Below are 16,140 nucleotides of genomic sequence, written 5' to 3' on the forward strand. Positions count from 1 at the left end.
AGGAAACAAAAAATTTGCGACTCACAATTTGCGAGTTGATGCGACTCGCAAAATGCGAGTCGCAAATCGAAATGCAGGTAAAATAACAGTGCAGAAATAGCGACTCGCACCCGGAGTGAGTCCGCCGATTGCGAGGTCGCTTTTTGCGACTGTGCAAAAAACGAACTCGCAATTTGCGAGTGGGTGTCGCAAATTGCGATTTGCTTGTTAATTGCTTACAGGTGCTGCAGAACACTCCAGAAACCACTCCAGAACACTCTGGAAACACTTCCTGGCACATGATGATGACATCACAGCCAGGAAGTTTACAAATACACCTGGGAGGAGGGAGGACCACACCCTTTTTAACTGCTGAACTGCACACAGGAGAAACAGCAGCTGCAATGGAAGGAACTCCAAGGAAGAGAAAACTGAAGTTCTCAGAGAGGGAGCTGGAGTGCTGACAGATGAATGCTGTCAGCACTATGACAAATTATTTGGGAAGGCAGCCCTCAATGTGCCTGAAGCCACCAAAAGACAGCTGTGGCAGGACATCCAGGAAAAAATCAACTCCCTGGGGGTGAGCCACAGGAGTATTGATGAAATAAAAAAAAGGTGGTATGACCTCTGCTCCCGGACCAAGGAGAGGGTGGCTGAAAGACTCCGGGAGATGAGAGGCACAGGAGGTGGACCATCGTCAGTACCACCACCCACACCCCTGGAAGAAAGGGTGGAGGAAACCCTGGAGCAGGAGGCAGTAACCGGATTTGGGGACCTGGACACCTCAGAGCCCACCACATCAACCGGTGAGTACCATGTGACATGCCTGTACCCCTATCAATGCCATACCCCCACCCACCATGTAGACAGGGGCATGCTCAACCAAGATAGCTCCATTTCAGGGTAGCAAACACCAGAATGATGCATTATGGGAAATGTAGTCAAGTAGGCAGTACATAGGCAAATGTTTATTAGGAAGTGTGCAACAGATAGGAGACACTGACAGTCTGTTCCCCATGTCCCACAGGTCTCCACAAGACACCACCACAAATCACAGCAGCCAGCCCCATGAGGACAGCTCAGGAGCCGCCAGCACTCCCACCTGCACGGCCAACATCATCCCTGCAATATCCACACCTGCTGCACCTGTGTCCCAGGAGGCTGCGCCAGCAACAGGCAGAAGTGAGACAGTGAAACACACAGGGCAGCCACCGATGCGCAGGCGACGCAGGTCCAGAAGATCAGGGCTACAGGCTGCGTCCGGCAATCAACCTCCCAGCCACAGTGAGGCACAGCTGCTGCGTGGTCAGCGCCTACAAAATAACATTTTAGGGAGGATTAGTGGTGTGCTGCACCACTTTGTCCGCAATAACGAGGCCAGCATGCAGCAACTTAACACAAGAATCGACATGATAGCCACAAACACTGGGGACCTTGCCCTTGCCATGAGGGATCTTGCGGCAGGACTACTGGCCCAGGCCGAGGGTGGGCGGCGCAGGGACCGTCAGCTCCTGCACAGACTGGATAGGATGGCTACATCCATCATCAGGCTGGCTATGAACAGCACAGGCCTGTCGAGAAGGACAGTTGGCCTCCAGGTCGAAATGGGCCATTTTGCCGGAGATGTGGCTAGGGGCCTTGGACGTCTCACACACGTCATAGACCTAATGGAGGCACGGCATCTGTCCAGGGGCACAGGGAAAACACCCCAGGACAGTGAGGAGGGCTCTACAGTGAGCAGTGTCTCTGCCACTGACACTGGGTGCTCCGGAGTACCAGGCAGAGCACAGCAGAAGCACCAGGGACCAGCCAGGCTGGCAGGAGCCGCAGAAGGACATAGACATTACCCTGTCCCTGTTGATGTGGCACATGACATCAATGTGTCCCATGCATGGTTTGCATTTACATGCCCATGAACAGTCATTACTTGTACATAGTTCTATTTCTGCACTAATTAAATAGTTTTTCTATTCCACTTAACAAATGGTGTTTTTGGTCAATAGGTGAGTATGGTTGGAGTTGACACGTACCTTCCAAAGTATTGTGTTGCGATGTGTTCCCGTCTCAGTCTGCCTTGATTAGCTATACTCCGATCCCCATGATGGCGATGTGGTTGCTCTTGCTCTTCATCATCAGGATCTGGGTCTGCAGGGGTGAGAGGTAGCCCACGTCGGGTGGCTATGTTGTGGAGGATGGCGCATGCGACCACAATTTTGAATGCTGTAATGGGGGGTATACTGGAGGGCACCTCCACTGCGGTGGAGGCATCGGAATCTTGCTTTCAGGAGTCCAAAGGTGCGCTCTATCAGGTTCCTGGTCCTCTTATGTGCATTTTTGTATCGCCTCTCACATTCATTGCTGGGTGTTAAAAACGGAGTCATAATCCATGGCCTTAGAGCATATGCACTGTCACCTGTTGGGCACAAAAAGTACACTGTTAGAAAGTCCTGGTTGGTGTGCACAGTGACCTGTGTGTATGTCTGCAAGATGTATGTAGCTCTACCTAGGAGGTATCTGTCTCCAAACTCCCCACGTTCCAGGCGTTGGTGTATCTCACTATGCCTAAAAATGTAGGAGTCATGAGTACTGCCTGGAAACTTAGCTACAATGTCAGTGATGACATAATGGGCGTCACAAACAACCTGAATATTGAGTGAGTGGGTGCACTTTCTGTTGCGGAAAAGATGTTCCAGGTTTCCAGGGGGGCATATTTGTATATGTGTCCCATCTACACATCCTATGACATGGGGAAAGTTGGCAATGCGGTAAAAGTCCAGCTTGGTGCTGTTTATTTCTGCCTCATTCCTTGGTAGGTATATGAAGTGAGACATGTGTGTGAGTAAGGCATCTAGGAAGGCCCTGAGGAACCTTGACACTGCACTTTGGGATACCCCACCTGCCACAGTAATGACCCCCTGATAGCTCCCTGAGGCCAAGAGGTGAAGTGAGCATAGCACTTGCACATGCGTAGGGATGGCGCAGCCACGCAGAGTCTGGTGTTCTAGCTGTGGTTTAAGTAAATCAATTAATTCTAGTATGGCAGCGCTGCTAAGGCGATATTTGTCATAGATCTCATCCTCAGTTTGCTGAAAAAGGGTCTGCCTTGTTCTATAAATCTTCTCCTGTCTGTGGCCCCTCCTCCTCCTCTGCTGGGCTGCGTGGACTCTCCTCCTCACTGCTATCAGGTATATCTCTGCCATCTTGAGTAACCCAGATGGCTTCTGGGTCTCCTTTTATACTTTGGTACTGGTTACCACCTGCTCTGAGTTAGTGGTAAATTGCAAGTGTAAACTGGGCTTTTTACGACTAGTTGCAATTTGCGAGTTGCTATTGCATATGGTTTGCGACTCGCAAATTGTGAATTGCAATTTGCGGGTCGCAAAATGGGGTCGCAATTTTTGCGAGTCGCAAACGGCTCACATAGCTTTTTGCAAGTCGGAAATGGGGTTTTTGCATCCCATTTCCGATTTTGCACAGTCGCAAATAGCGATTCGGGCCATTTGCGACTCGCAAAACTTTGCTACATCTGGCCCTTAAACTTTAATTTTTGCTCTGCATTGTATGGCTGACATTGGTAAGCTAAAAGTTGATGATGAAGACTCATGCTTCTTGTTCCAGTTTATCTTAATTCTTTGTATTAATTGCATCGTTTGATTAGGCGTCCTCACTATGGGCTACAAGCTCATCACAAAGGAGGTCTGCAAGAACAGATTATCAGCCCTTTATGGTTTTTCCTTTCTCCCAGCCTACTTTCCTCTCACTTCCTACTTGTTCATCCCATCTGTAATGAAGTTTCAATGTGTAAATATGCTGCTTCTCTCTTTAAGCAAGTTCAGAACCTTGAGATTTGGGGAATTATTCACATTTCATTGAAAATAGAGGAACACAAACACACCAACTCCATTGTATAAAATGTTACATTATTTCATTCATCACCTTTCTATTCCATACATTTTTATGGCATGGATTTTAGGTTCTGTAGACAGTTTGTTTCTTGCCTTTGGAGTTTACATATTGATGCTCATTTCCACTGATTTCCCACTAATAATCTGCCCTTGACTTTCTTACTTTGTCTTATGTACAATTTGATGGCAGTGATGCCTTTAGGGCCTCTTGTTGTTGGAGGCTGGCACCTTCTCTCTCTCGCTTTTCCTTGTGAACTATGAAAGAATGAGGCAAAACATTAATAAAATAAACAAGACAAGCAGAAAACAATGAGTTGTCACTCATCTCACTGAACATTACACTACCTGGTGTCATATCTTTTAAAGCACTATCCTCTGTCTAACATGAGCCACACTGTGCATCTGGCCTGACACAAACTAAAAAGAACACTTCATGGAATCACTACCGATCAAATGGGAGAAAAGGAAATGGGACTGAGTGAGAGACTAAGCTTTCATCTGGAATGTTAATTGAAATGGCTGCATAGGTGCAAAGAAACAAGGGAAGATGCATAACCATGACCACATAATCATTCAGACGCAGCTCACTTAGTTAACTTCTTTGATTGCAACCCCCTCATAGAAGCAATATCCTTGGTCACTTTGATAGTAGTTGGTAGCAGATCAGAGGACCTGGACAAGACCCCCTAGCAGGGGCGGCTCCTCCATAAGGGATGAGGAGCATCACCCCCCGCCAGCAGCATCAGTTACAATCCTTTTCCACAAAAACAATAATAAACTTTGTTTATTATCATTTTTGTGGGAAAGGGGCGGGGCCTCAGAGGTGACGATTGTGAAGGGGAGTGCTCAGCCCCCTCACAGCGCATGTATGTTTGGCCTACCGTCTCAGGCCAGCCAAACACACATGCGCACAGGGCTCTCTCCAGCCCAGCAACACAATTGCTGGGCTGGAGAGAGCCTGCACAGGCTACCAGTCTGCCTAGGAGCGCCCTAGATGGGTGCTCCCAGCCAATCCTGTGGATTGCCACAGGGCAGGCTGGGATCCTGTGCCTGGAGGGAGAGAAAAGGAGAGGGGTAGTGAGGCGGTGAAGGAGGCAGCAGCACACATAAGTGTTTTTAATTTTCTTTTAAATTTAATCTCCCACTCCCTCCCTCTATTTATACCCCCTCTCCCCGAACCCCACCCTGCCCTTCAGTGTCGTGTGAGACGTGACTGCACCCTAGTATGTCAAAAGAAAAATACAGCTAACTCCATGGTGTTTCTGGGTAATTTGGCAGCTCAGTAGTTTAACAGCTCAACAGTGATACTGTCACCAAAGCCTACTTCCTCCTCATTGTCTATACATACCCCACACTGAAATTGTGCTAGTCAAAAAGGTTTATAGGTTGACACTCTAAGAAATGGCATATTTGAGAGCTCCTAGCACCACCTCAGTTCTGCCATAGCGTCATTTATTTTACACTAAGGTGGCACTAAAGTGGCATTTTCCCTGGGCCGTATTTACAAAGTGGCACAATGCTGTGGGCATATGGTTTTTTGAGTCATAGGAAACTCTGGGCCTCATTTCCAAGGCCCTATATGCACACTCTGCCACCAGAGGATATTTGTTTTTTTTACGCTCAGGTGGCACAGTGTGCCATCCCATACTTACAAGGCCACGCAAAGCCACCTTACATGGCTTTTCATAGCCTTGTAATTATGGGACTCTTATGTATAGAACTGTGTGAAAGGGGCGTTCCATGAGTGTTGTTTGGAGTATTCCCACGTAACATCCATGGAACGCTAAGGAATCTGACACATTCCCAGGTTTACAAGTCTGGGAATGCATCACATTTCTATGCCACCTCAGAGGTGGCATAGAAGTGACGCAAAGGGGATAAATATCTTTATTTCTCAAAATTTCTTCCTCTTTCTATGTGTGCTGCATTTGGTAGCATTCATAGAAAACAGAAAACACCTCTCTTGAATCTTTTTGTGCAGGAAGGTGTCCCTTCCTGCACAAAAACAATCATCCCCACAACGCAGGCATCCTTGTGCCATGGTGAAAGGATGCTTGTGTTGGCGTTAGGCAGCAATTTGTGCACCAGCGCAGGGGGAGAACAAAAATGCACCATATGTTGTAGATATGGTGCATGTCTGTCCCTTCCCAGTGGTGCAGGGCAGCGCAGCAAGACATTTGTCTTGTAAATATGCCCCTCTGTGAACTACAGTACAAGTCACATCACAATAACAGCCTGCAGACACATATTTCATCACGGTAAGTGACTTTTTCAAGGCTGCAAGTATATATAGCTGAATACAAATAAAAAATAAGGAAAGGGAATCACCTTATTCCATTTGTTGCAAAGTTACAATGTGACAATAGGGAAATACAATGCGTATAGTTCAGAAAGGAGAAAGGAGAATTGTGAATAGAGATAAGTTACAAACCATACTGATCCAAAAGTGATGATGAAAGGGGTGTAATAAAAAAATTAGACCTATACAAACCGTGAGTAAAAGGCAGAGAAGAAAAGATATCATATATGGGTAAGAAGTGCAGACCAAATTACACCATATCATGTGACCCGAAGTATTGCGCATACATGCGGGTCAAAAGAGCATAGTGCAATTTGCTGTAGCATTCTATTGACTATTGCTGTCATTAAGTGATGTATGACTTCGAACTTGGCCACTCCAGGTTGAGATGCACGGCTGATATCCCCACCTCTTTCAAAGTTCTCAAATGGCCACTATTTGTTTTTTAAATGCACCTGACACAGTTAATGCGACCTTATTTGAATGATTGCCTGACGGTTAAAAGAAGGAAGCATAACTTGTGTGAGATATAAATTAAGTGCCGGCTTTTCTTGTGCTATGAGCTTGTTTGAATCCAAAATGCTTTCTTTTGTGTTTTAGTTAAAGAGGTTTGCTATAGCGCGTTTCTAAAGAGATGTATTAAATACATAGCACCTTCCCGTTTGTTAGTGGGGGTGTTTTTTCTCACATATTTGGAGATATGCTAACAAAAAACCTGTGTTTGCAGTAATTGTTTGCTTGTGAACAGGAAGCAAATATCACACATTCTTTTCTTTCAACATGGATTTGAGAGTTAATTAGGTTATTCCAGACGAGGTGCCCTTGGATATTTAAATGCTTTGGTTAAGTCCGTATTTTCTGTATGGATTTGAGAAAGGAAACCAAGACATTTTCAGATTCATACATTGCCTTTTGGATATAATGGAACTTACCTTTGTGAGGGAGCAATCCCATCCACCAAGGTCGTAAGCAGGCCCTAGGACATTTTCAAATTCACACATTGCCTTAGGGGGAAACCTCGTCAACCTAGTAGCATAATACTGCAACTCAGACTAGCAGGACTTCGAGGATTCCAAACATATTTGAAAGCTATGTTTCATGTACTTTAGGTGAAACGGAAGAACTACATACTGCATCATTTTGCTTCTGCATCCTTTCAAAATACTGAATGCCAGGGTGTTATGATCCGGTGTTAGAACATAGGGTGCAGATGCATACTGCATTAGAGGTTCCAGTGAGGAAGCTGGCATTCCTATAAAGGCATTTGGTGTGAGACTGGCCAAGGGATAGCACTCTGGTTGTGAGGCACTTAGTTACAGATTTATACTTTTTGACGCAAAACTGCAGTAACTCAGTTTTGCGTCAAAACGTTTAATGCTGTCTAGCACCATTTTTTAACTCCACTAGTGCGTTATATTTATACTATGACGCTGGGTGGCATGAAGAATAGGTCAGAGTCATTTTTCCTGACGCTAACCATTGCGCCTTGTCATAAGGCAAAATGATGTTAATGCAGGAAAAATGACTCTAATTCAGTTTGACATGTAAATATGTCTCAAAACGGAAATGCACCATTTTTGCCTGCAATAGCGTCAAAAAGCGATGCAAATGGAGCAAAAAGTGCAAAGGAGAGGCACGATGGATCCACAAAGCCAGGAGAGACCCCAGGAAGACCCCAGACAACTAGGAATCAGCTAGGAGGACATTGACAAGACCCAGGGGAGAGACCAGAAAAAGAGGAAGTGTCGCTTCAGCGCGGAGAGGCATGAAATACTGGTGAGAGAGGTGACGGAGCACCAACATCAACTCTTCATGACCTCTACCTTGCCAATTGGAGGGAGGGAGGCAATTTGGCAGCAGATTGTGGACAAGATTAACAGTGTGGCAGATGCCAGGAGAACTGTCATTGAGTGCATGACTGCAAGCGGAGGACAAAGGAGAAAATGTCAAGGAACAGGAAGGCAGCACTGCAGACCGGAGGTGAGAGTCCAGCACCAGAAGAGGACCGGGACGAGATGGAGGAGATGGTTGCAGCCATCATCCTGGAGGAAATCATCACTGGTATAGCAGGACAGGACAGTGCAGCCTACCAGGAAACAACACATATGCAGGGCAAGTTGCATGGGGGACCAACATGCCTAAATGGCAAGTGCAAAAAGGGGGAGGCACATAGATACTACACAATGCATGTTAGCCCTGCAAATCAGGCAGTGGAAAGGGCAAAGAGGCAGGGCATTGGACTCCCTGCACAGCACAACACAACACCGACAACCTTTGCATGGGAGTACACTGCCATGCCAAGGCTGGGGAAATGCTGAAGCAGACCAGGAGGGTAGGGTGGAACTTCAAACTGGTCTGGAGTCACAGGACAACTGATATTGTCAGAATTTAAACTATAGGAAAATGCCCAGTCTCAGGCCATTGACTCAAGCGCCATTCCCTATTCACAACAGTTGCCACAACTACCTGTGCTGTTTGCGCTGGTCAGTTGGGAAATGGCAGTTAGGTGCCCATGGAACAAACACACCTGAAATGAGGGTTCAGTATGACTATGTGATAAATCACCATCAATCCTTATACAATTGCAACTTCTGTCAACTGGTCATGTCCATAGACTCAATAACCATTAGGCACTGTCACATACATAATGATGTACAGAGCAGTAATCTCATACCCATGCTGGCCATCCCTGGGTTTACCCCTGCGCCTGTGTCAAAATAGCTGCAATGCCACTAGGCAAAATCTCAGGCATCATAGTGCAAAGACAACTACATTGAGGGGGAGGACATATGTGTGTAGGAAGATGAACACGCCCGCACAGTCACAAGAGGAAAACGGAACTCTGCCAGTGCAATGCAATGTAGCACACATATGCAAACATCAGTATGAGAAACTACCAATGGTACCATGTGCATTGTCTCATGAAAATGCCATGCATGGTGTGGTGCTAGTTCTCTGCACTGCATAGGTGTATGTGAAAAATTAAAGACTGGGATAGGGCCATATTGTCATGTGTGGTGCTGCGGCATCAGAACACCAACGTTCATTGAAAGGCCTCATCAGGCAAATAGAAGCAGAGGGAGGGTTGATGAGGATAAGAAGGTGGCAATCCACCATTTGGAGAGAACCCACACCTAGAAGATGTGACGCAGGCAATAGCCCAAACTGCCATTCAATACATGTGACATGCAGGTGGGGCATAGGGCTGAGAGACTGCAAACATTAATGAGAGGAACAATGCATGGAAACCAAGATGACTATGTACCACCAATAGGAAGTCAGTGAAATCACATTATATCTGGCACAACACAGAAACACTAATTGTACAATATCTCATTGCAAATGACAATGGCTCTCCTGTGGAACTGCCTGTCCTGGACTACCCGGATGACCTGGATGACCAGCTGACAACCATCAGCCAGGAAACCCTCCAAGATGTCCTGGGAACCCTCCAGACACCACATCCAGTCGCAAGGAGGAGCAGTCGCAAGTAGCAGCCATCCCGGAGGACCCACCCACCACCCCAATAGTACGACCTGCCAGTTCAAACACAGCTGAGGACTCTGATGATACAGGGACCACCTTTGAGAGGACAGTAGTGGGAGTCCAACGAGGTGCAGTGGGGATGAAAACTATGGCAGCCACCCTTGAGGGTATGCTCATGTGCATGATAACAACCATTGAACAGACAGCAGCCAAACAAGGCACAAAATCCCCACTGAATGGAGTCCAACAGTGTGTGAGAGACGTAACCGCTGCCGTGAGGAACTGCCCTCCCAATCTTGCTGCTGCATGCATGACAACAAGCAGGACTCCATGCACCGGGAACTGGCCTCCCTCAGGGCAGACATGGCTGCCTACCAGAGGGATGTTGCTGCCATACTCAATAATCAGCAGCTCCTCCTTACTGCAGTGATGCCATATGTAGTTCCACAGATGGCAGCAGCTGGGAATTTGGTGTCCATTTCTCCAACCACTGAAGTGTATATGGCCCCCTCAAATCCACCACAACCACCATCAAGGGCAGAGGAGACAGCACACACATCAGAGGATGAAGATGTGGAACAGATCATCTTCACCCATAGGAGTACCCGGTAGCACCAGCCCATGCCACATGTGCAGTGATTTCCCTTTGTCCAGTGCTTGACAACATGCCAGTGTTGCTACAGTTGGTGACATGCACTCTTCACCGACACACTGTTAACATTTACACTGTGGGCTGCAATTGTCTCTCACTACTCCATTGGCAATTCATATTCCCCTGGACTGAACAGCACTTCACCTCAGCATGTCCAATGCCATGTCCCTCAACCCTGCAGTTGTGTTTGGTCACAATAGAATGGCTTACACTAATGGGGTCACAGACCTGGACAATATAAATATTGCACCACAGCACTTTAAAATAAACAGCACCTACACAATCACTTTGTCTCTGTGTAATGTGCCACACCTACTTTGCTGGAGATTTGTGATGAGTGTAACATGTCTATGGTCACAGAGTGTCAGTACAAGAGTGCAGAAATTATGTGGGCAGATAACTACGCACAAAGGGGAATATTTATACTCTGCTTGCGCCGAATGTGCGTCAAAAAGTTTGACGCACATTCGGAGCAAACCCTGCCCCATATTTATACTTTGATGCCCGACCCCGCGGACGTCAAAATCCCACCATGTGCGTCATTTTTGGAAGGGGGAACCTGCCTTGCGTTAAATATATGCAAGGTAGGCGTTCCCTTCCAAAAAATGACTTTAAGGCCTGTGTGCCTTATTTATACTCTGGCGTCATTTTGACGCACAGGAGGGGGCGGGCCTTAAAAAACGGCGCCCAGCCTGATGGGCGACGTTTTTTAACACCTGGGTCAGGGCAGGCGTTAAGGGACCTGTGGGCTCGGAAGGAGCCCAGAGGAGCCCTCCCATGCCCCCAGGGACACCCCCTGCCACCCTTGCCCACCCCAGGAGGACACCCAAGGATGGAGGGACCCATCCCAGGGAAGGAAAGGTAAGTTCTGGCAAATATATTTTTTGATTTTTTTTAAGTGGCAGAGGGGGGCCTAATTTGGGCCCCCATACATGCCACTATGCCCAATGACCATGCCCAGGGGACATAAGTCCCCTGGGCATGGCCATTGGGAAAGGGGGCATGACTCCTGTCTTTGCAATGACAGGAGTCATGTCAATGGGGATTGTGCGTCAAAAAAAATGGCGCAAGTCAGGTGTGAGGCCTGATCTTTGCCTCAGACCTGACTTGCGCCATTTTTTGACGCACAACCCCCATTTTCCCATACGCCTGCTCTGCCTGGTGAGAGTCATTTTTTTTTACACGTACCAGTCCGCAGCGCCGGTTAACGTCATTCCATAAATAAGGCGCCCGCATGGCACGTTGGAATGGCATTAGCCGGTGGTAAAATTTTTGACGCACAACTTCGTTGGCGCAGTTGTGTGTCAAAAAGTATAAATATGGCCCAATGTATCTACACGATGAATGTCAATGCTGACTACATCCCCTACAAGCAAGTCACTATGTATGTGACATTTGTTTTTAAAAAAAATGCCTCACCCACTATATACAGCAGGAATGGCTGTGTAAGAGTGCTCAACCAATAATGTCAGCTGGGAGTACAAGTGAAACACGTTGGTGTGAAATTTTTATACTTGACCTCATCTTAAATTGGCACTACTCAGTTTAGCAGTGTTGACATGAACTTCAGGCTGCAGGCAGATGCCCCACAGTACCTCATGCAAAGACCCTGAGCCCCAAGCATATGACACATGCAGTAAGGGAGTGCCCACATTTTTATTATCTATGTATGGAACTGAACTTAAAACTATGTAAAACACCTATACTAACCTAATCTATCCTAACTATACGTTACCTACAACTGGCTCTAACTACCCTATGTTAAGCCTACTTAACACATTTAACAACACACTCTAAACATTGCCCCCTTACCCCCTTTAATATGACGAGACACATGGAGAACAACATATAATAACCTAAACATATACTACCTAAACATAAACAAATATGTATATATCTTTTTTTATTTTTTATTTTTTATGTACACAAAAGCCCCAACATTAACTACCACCCACCCACCCACAAACTAACATGTAATAATATGAAACACCACCCCCAAACCTGCGTATCCTATCTAAACAACTACCCTACTCCAACCTATCACTAACCCCCTTAAATCCACTACAAAACATGATGATGAATGAGGAGGGAGGAGACAGAACTAGGGTTGAGGGGAGGCAAGAGTTCAGAGGTTGGCCCTCCTGAGTGTCCTCTTGGACACCCATCAAACACCTGATCTGCCAACACAATTCCCAAGACACCCACATTGATGCCAGCACACGTCTGGCTTTGATCTGCATGCACGTCTATTACATACCTTATAAGTGTCACGTAAATGGAGAACAACTTATGGGGCTACATGCTGGGGGACAGTTATCCATACAGTCCTACATGTACATTACAACACAGAGATACACCAATTTGTGTGGATAACTGCTGCATCACTGTGCTGTGAGAGTGACGGTTTGACCCAGTGCCAATATACTGAGACTGGTGCACTTCCAAGTCACATGTGGGCCTACATGTGGCTACTAATCACCTTGATCACACGCTGATCCCTATTGTGCAGCACAATACTACCATGATATGACTCTCTGGTTGTGAATGGGTAGCCCTTGCATGGAACTCTATGTCACCATCCAGCCTACTAAGATATCAGATCATGTCTCAGCTCATCATATCATGCAATTAGTGCAAAACACAAGAGTCACTCACACAACAACCGCAATCACTACATGGGACAGACATTATAACACTTATTGGATACATCTGGGTCCTGAAATCTTGCCAGGGGAACGGTCCACCTGTAAGACATGTAATGGAAGTATATGCTCAATGTCATATCACTGTACATACACGTTGCCAACATATCATAGTGTGTAACACTTTACATGAGTAAGCTGGTGATCCTGCATGAAGACAGTACAACAGACATACCACTGCAAACTCACATTGACACTGACACTCCAGTGAGTGATGGCCACACATCTGCACACATGCACTGGGCCTAACAATCATGTGGTGCTAAACCATATGTGGCTAATCCATTTCAGATGGTACTCAATGCTATGATTTGTATTTGGGTGAAAATTTAAATCGGTCTTCCCTGGTGCATTGCAATGCAAGTGATACAGTTATTGTGGCTTGTGCATCAAGAGACACTGAGTTACTGTGTGATGGACATGTGGCTCAATTTTCAGTCTGCAATGCGTTCAGTGGTCCATGACAGATGTGGCACAGTTGTATATAGGTAACAAATGCCCCATTGGCAGTGTCCCCTAAGCTGGGTATGCCCCCTTTGCCAACATTATGTCAGGGATCATGTGTGTGTGATGATGACAATGGAGCGCTAAACATGGATTGCCCACTTTGCTGTCTGGATCCAGTGAAATGTACTATGCTGATGGTGTCCTGCCTGATCATCATTGACAGAATGCATGGGCACAGGTTTTGCCAAAGCAGCTGAAATGTGTGACTAAGGGTCACATGTACAAAGATCAGGTTTTGTGATTCGCAAATTTGAGACTGAGCAACTCGCAATTTGTGAGTAGGAAAATCTGACATACAACACTGTCAATGACACTGTTTGCAATTCACAAATGGGGTAGCAAATCAACTACCGCATAAATATTAATGAGGTAGGTCTCAATTTGTAGACCCATTGAGAATGGCAGCACTCACAGGGATGGTGGCTTGCTTGGCTCAGCAGACCACCATGCCTGTGATTGCTTTCAAAGAGAGCTGTATTTTATTTTTTTAAATGCAGCCTGGTCTGTGGGACCACTGCCTGCTCCTGAACAATGTTTTTGCATGTATTCACAAAGCGGAAGGGGACTCCTTTGTGAATGGGTTAGCACCAGCTTTAAACTGGTGGTAACTGCAATTATTTTTGATGGCACATTCGCGGTCACAAAACAATCATACAACAGACTGAGACTCGCAAATAGGAAGGGAACACTCCTTCCTAAATGCGACTAGCAAACCCTGTTTTGTGATTCAGCAATGTGATTGCTGAATGGCAAAATTGGGTTCGTGCAGTGGTAAAAGCATTTTTTCTCAATGCAAACGCACCAATTCAGCAAACTAGGCCATCTGAGACAATAAAAAAGAGCTTCCTACTTGTGGCCCTAAGTGATAGTCGTAAATAACTCAACCAACCTCAGACCTGCATTCTTAACATGTATAGACATGTGGACTCCATCTCAGTACTGGGAGCTCTCACACTTTGTTCTGCTGGCATTCAACCTGGCCACAAACCTTGCATGCAGCACGTCAACACATCTGCTACTGTCAATTAGTAGCATGCTACTGTACACATTTGTCAATGTGTTACACACCAGGAAGGCCACTGATCACCACACCCAGGTGGTCCAGCGGATCCTGCTCTCTGGCCAATAGGTCAGCCCAGCGATGCTTTAGCTGGTGCTCATTCTGGCTGGTATGGCCCATCCTCTTCAGGTGGTAGAGCACCAGCCTCACTGCAGCAGCCTTGCCTCTGTGTGATACCCATGTATCACCCGCCCACCCATCTTGAGCATAATGGGTAGGAAGTGGAACACCATCCACACAAAGCCCCCAAGCTCCTCCTCCCCATGTGTGTCAGCCTCGCCCTTCCTGACATGTCCCTCAACCACAAATTCAAACAGTAAATGTTTGAAAAAAAAAAAGAAAGTAAAATGAAGGAAACTTACAGCCCAAACCTGAGAACCCCAACTAATCTAACACCCAGAGAGACACCCAACAGAACAAATACAATATGAAAGACACCAAACTACAAAAAATCACTTACAATGGTACAAGAAACAAATAGATTTCATGACAGACACAACAAGAGAGATACAATAAACACAATCAACACACCAGCAACACCGAGACATAGCCACACAGTCAACAAATTGCACAGACTGTAAAGTGAAAGTGAAAATACACCCACTGTATCATGCCTGTAAACAGGATTTCCTGTTACATCACTTCCTGTCCCCTTACAGCACGTGTTCCGTCATGCGTGAATTTTTTAACGCATATGATGTTTGCATGAATTTTATTGACGCATCACCTACATGTGTGGCAAAACAACATGCATTACTTGTATACTTCAATTTCAATGCTAAGGACCCATGTATGGTTAGTTTGTGTTTGTGGGTGTCTTCCACTCATTTGAGTAATTTGTTTGACTCTATCCGTGATTGCATGATTTTCCAATATTTAACACTGATGCACCCTGTATCAACATGACAATAGGATGGTATAGCCTGCAGTGTATAATATAGGGTATGGCCACATGTGTTGTATGGCCACATGAGCATGCTACTTTGTGAATTGGGTGTGAATGATCTGTAACAACAATGGGGGTCATTCTGACCGGTCGGCGGGAGCACCACCGACAGGCCGGCGGTGCCCCGCAGGGCATTCTGACCGCGGCGGTTCGGCCGCGGTCAGATGCGGGAAACCGGTGGTCTCCCGCCGGTTTTCCGCTGCCCGTGTGAATCCTCCATGGTGGCGGAGCGCGCTCCGCCGCCATGGGGATTCTGACACCCCCTACCGCCATCCTGTTCCTGGCGGGTCTCCTGCCAGGAACAGGATGGCGGTAGGGGGTGCCGCGGGGCCCCCGTATGAGGGCCCCACTATGTATTTCAGTGTCTGCTATGCAGACACTGAAATACGCGACGGGTGCCACTGCACCCGTCGCACATACCCACTCCGCCGGCTCCATTCGGAGCCGGCTTCCTCGTGGGGAGGGGTTTCCCGCTGGGCTGGCGGGCGGCCTTCTGGCGGTCGCCCGCCAGCCCAGCGGGAAAGCCTGAATGGCCTCCGCGGTCTTTCGACCGCGGAGCGGCCATATGGCGGTTCCCGCGAGGCGGGCGGCTACCGCCGCCCGC

The sequence above is a fragment of the Pleurodeles waltl genome, chromosome 2_1 (assembly GCF_031143425.1).
Source record: "Pleurodeles waltl isolate 20211129_DDA chromosome 2_1, aPleWal1.hap1.20221129, whole genome shotgun sequence".
Taxonomy (NCBI): domain Eukaryota; kingdom Metazoa; phylum Chordata; class Amphibia; order Caudata; family Salamandridae; genus Pleurodeles; species Pleurodeles waltl.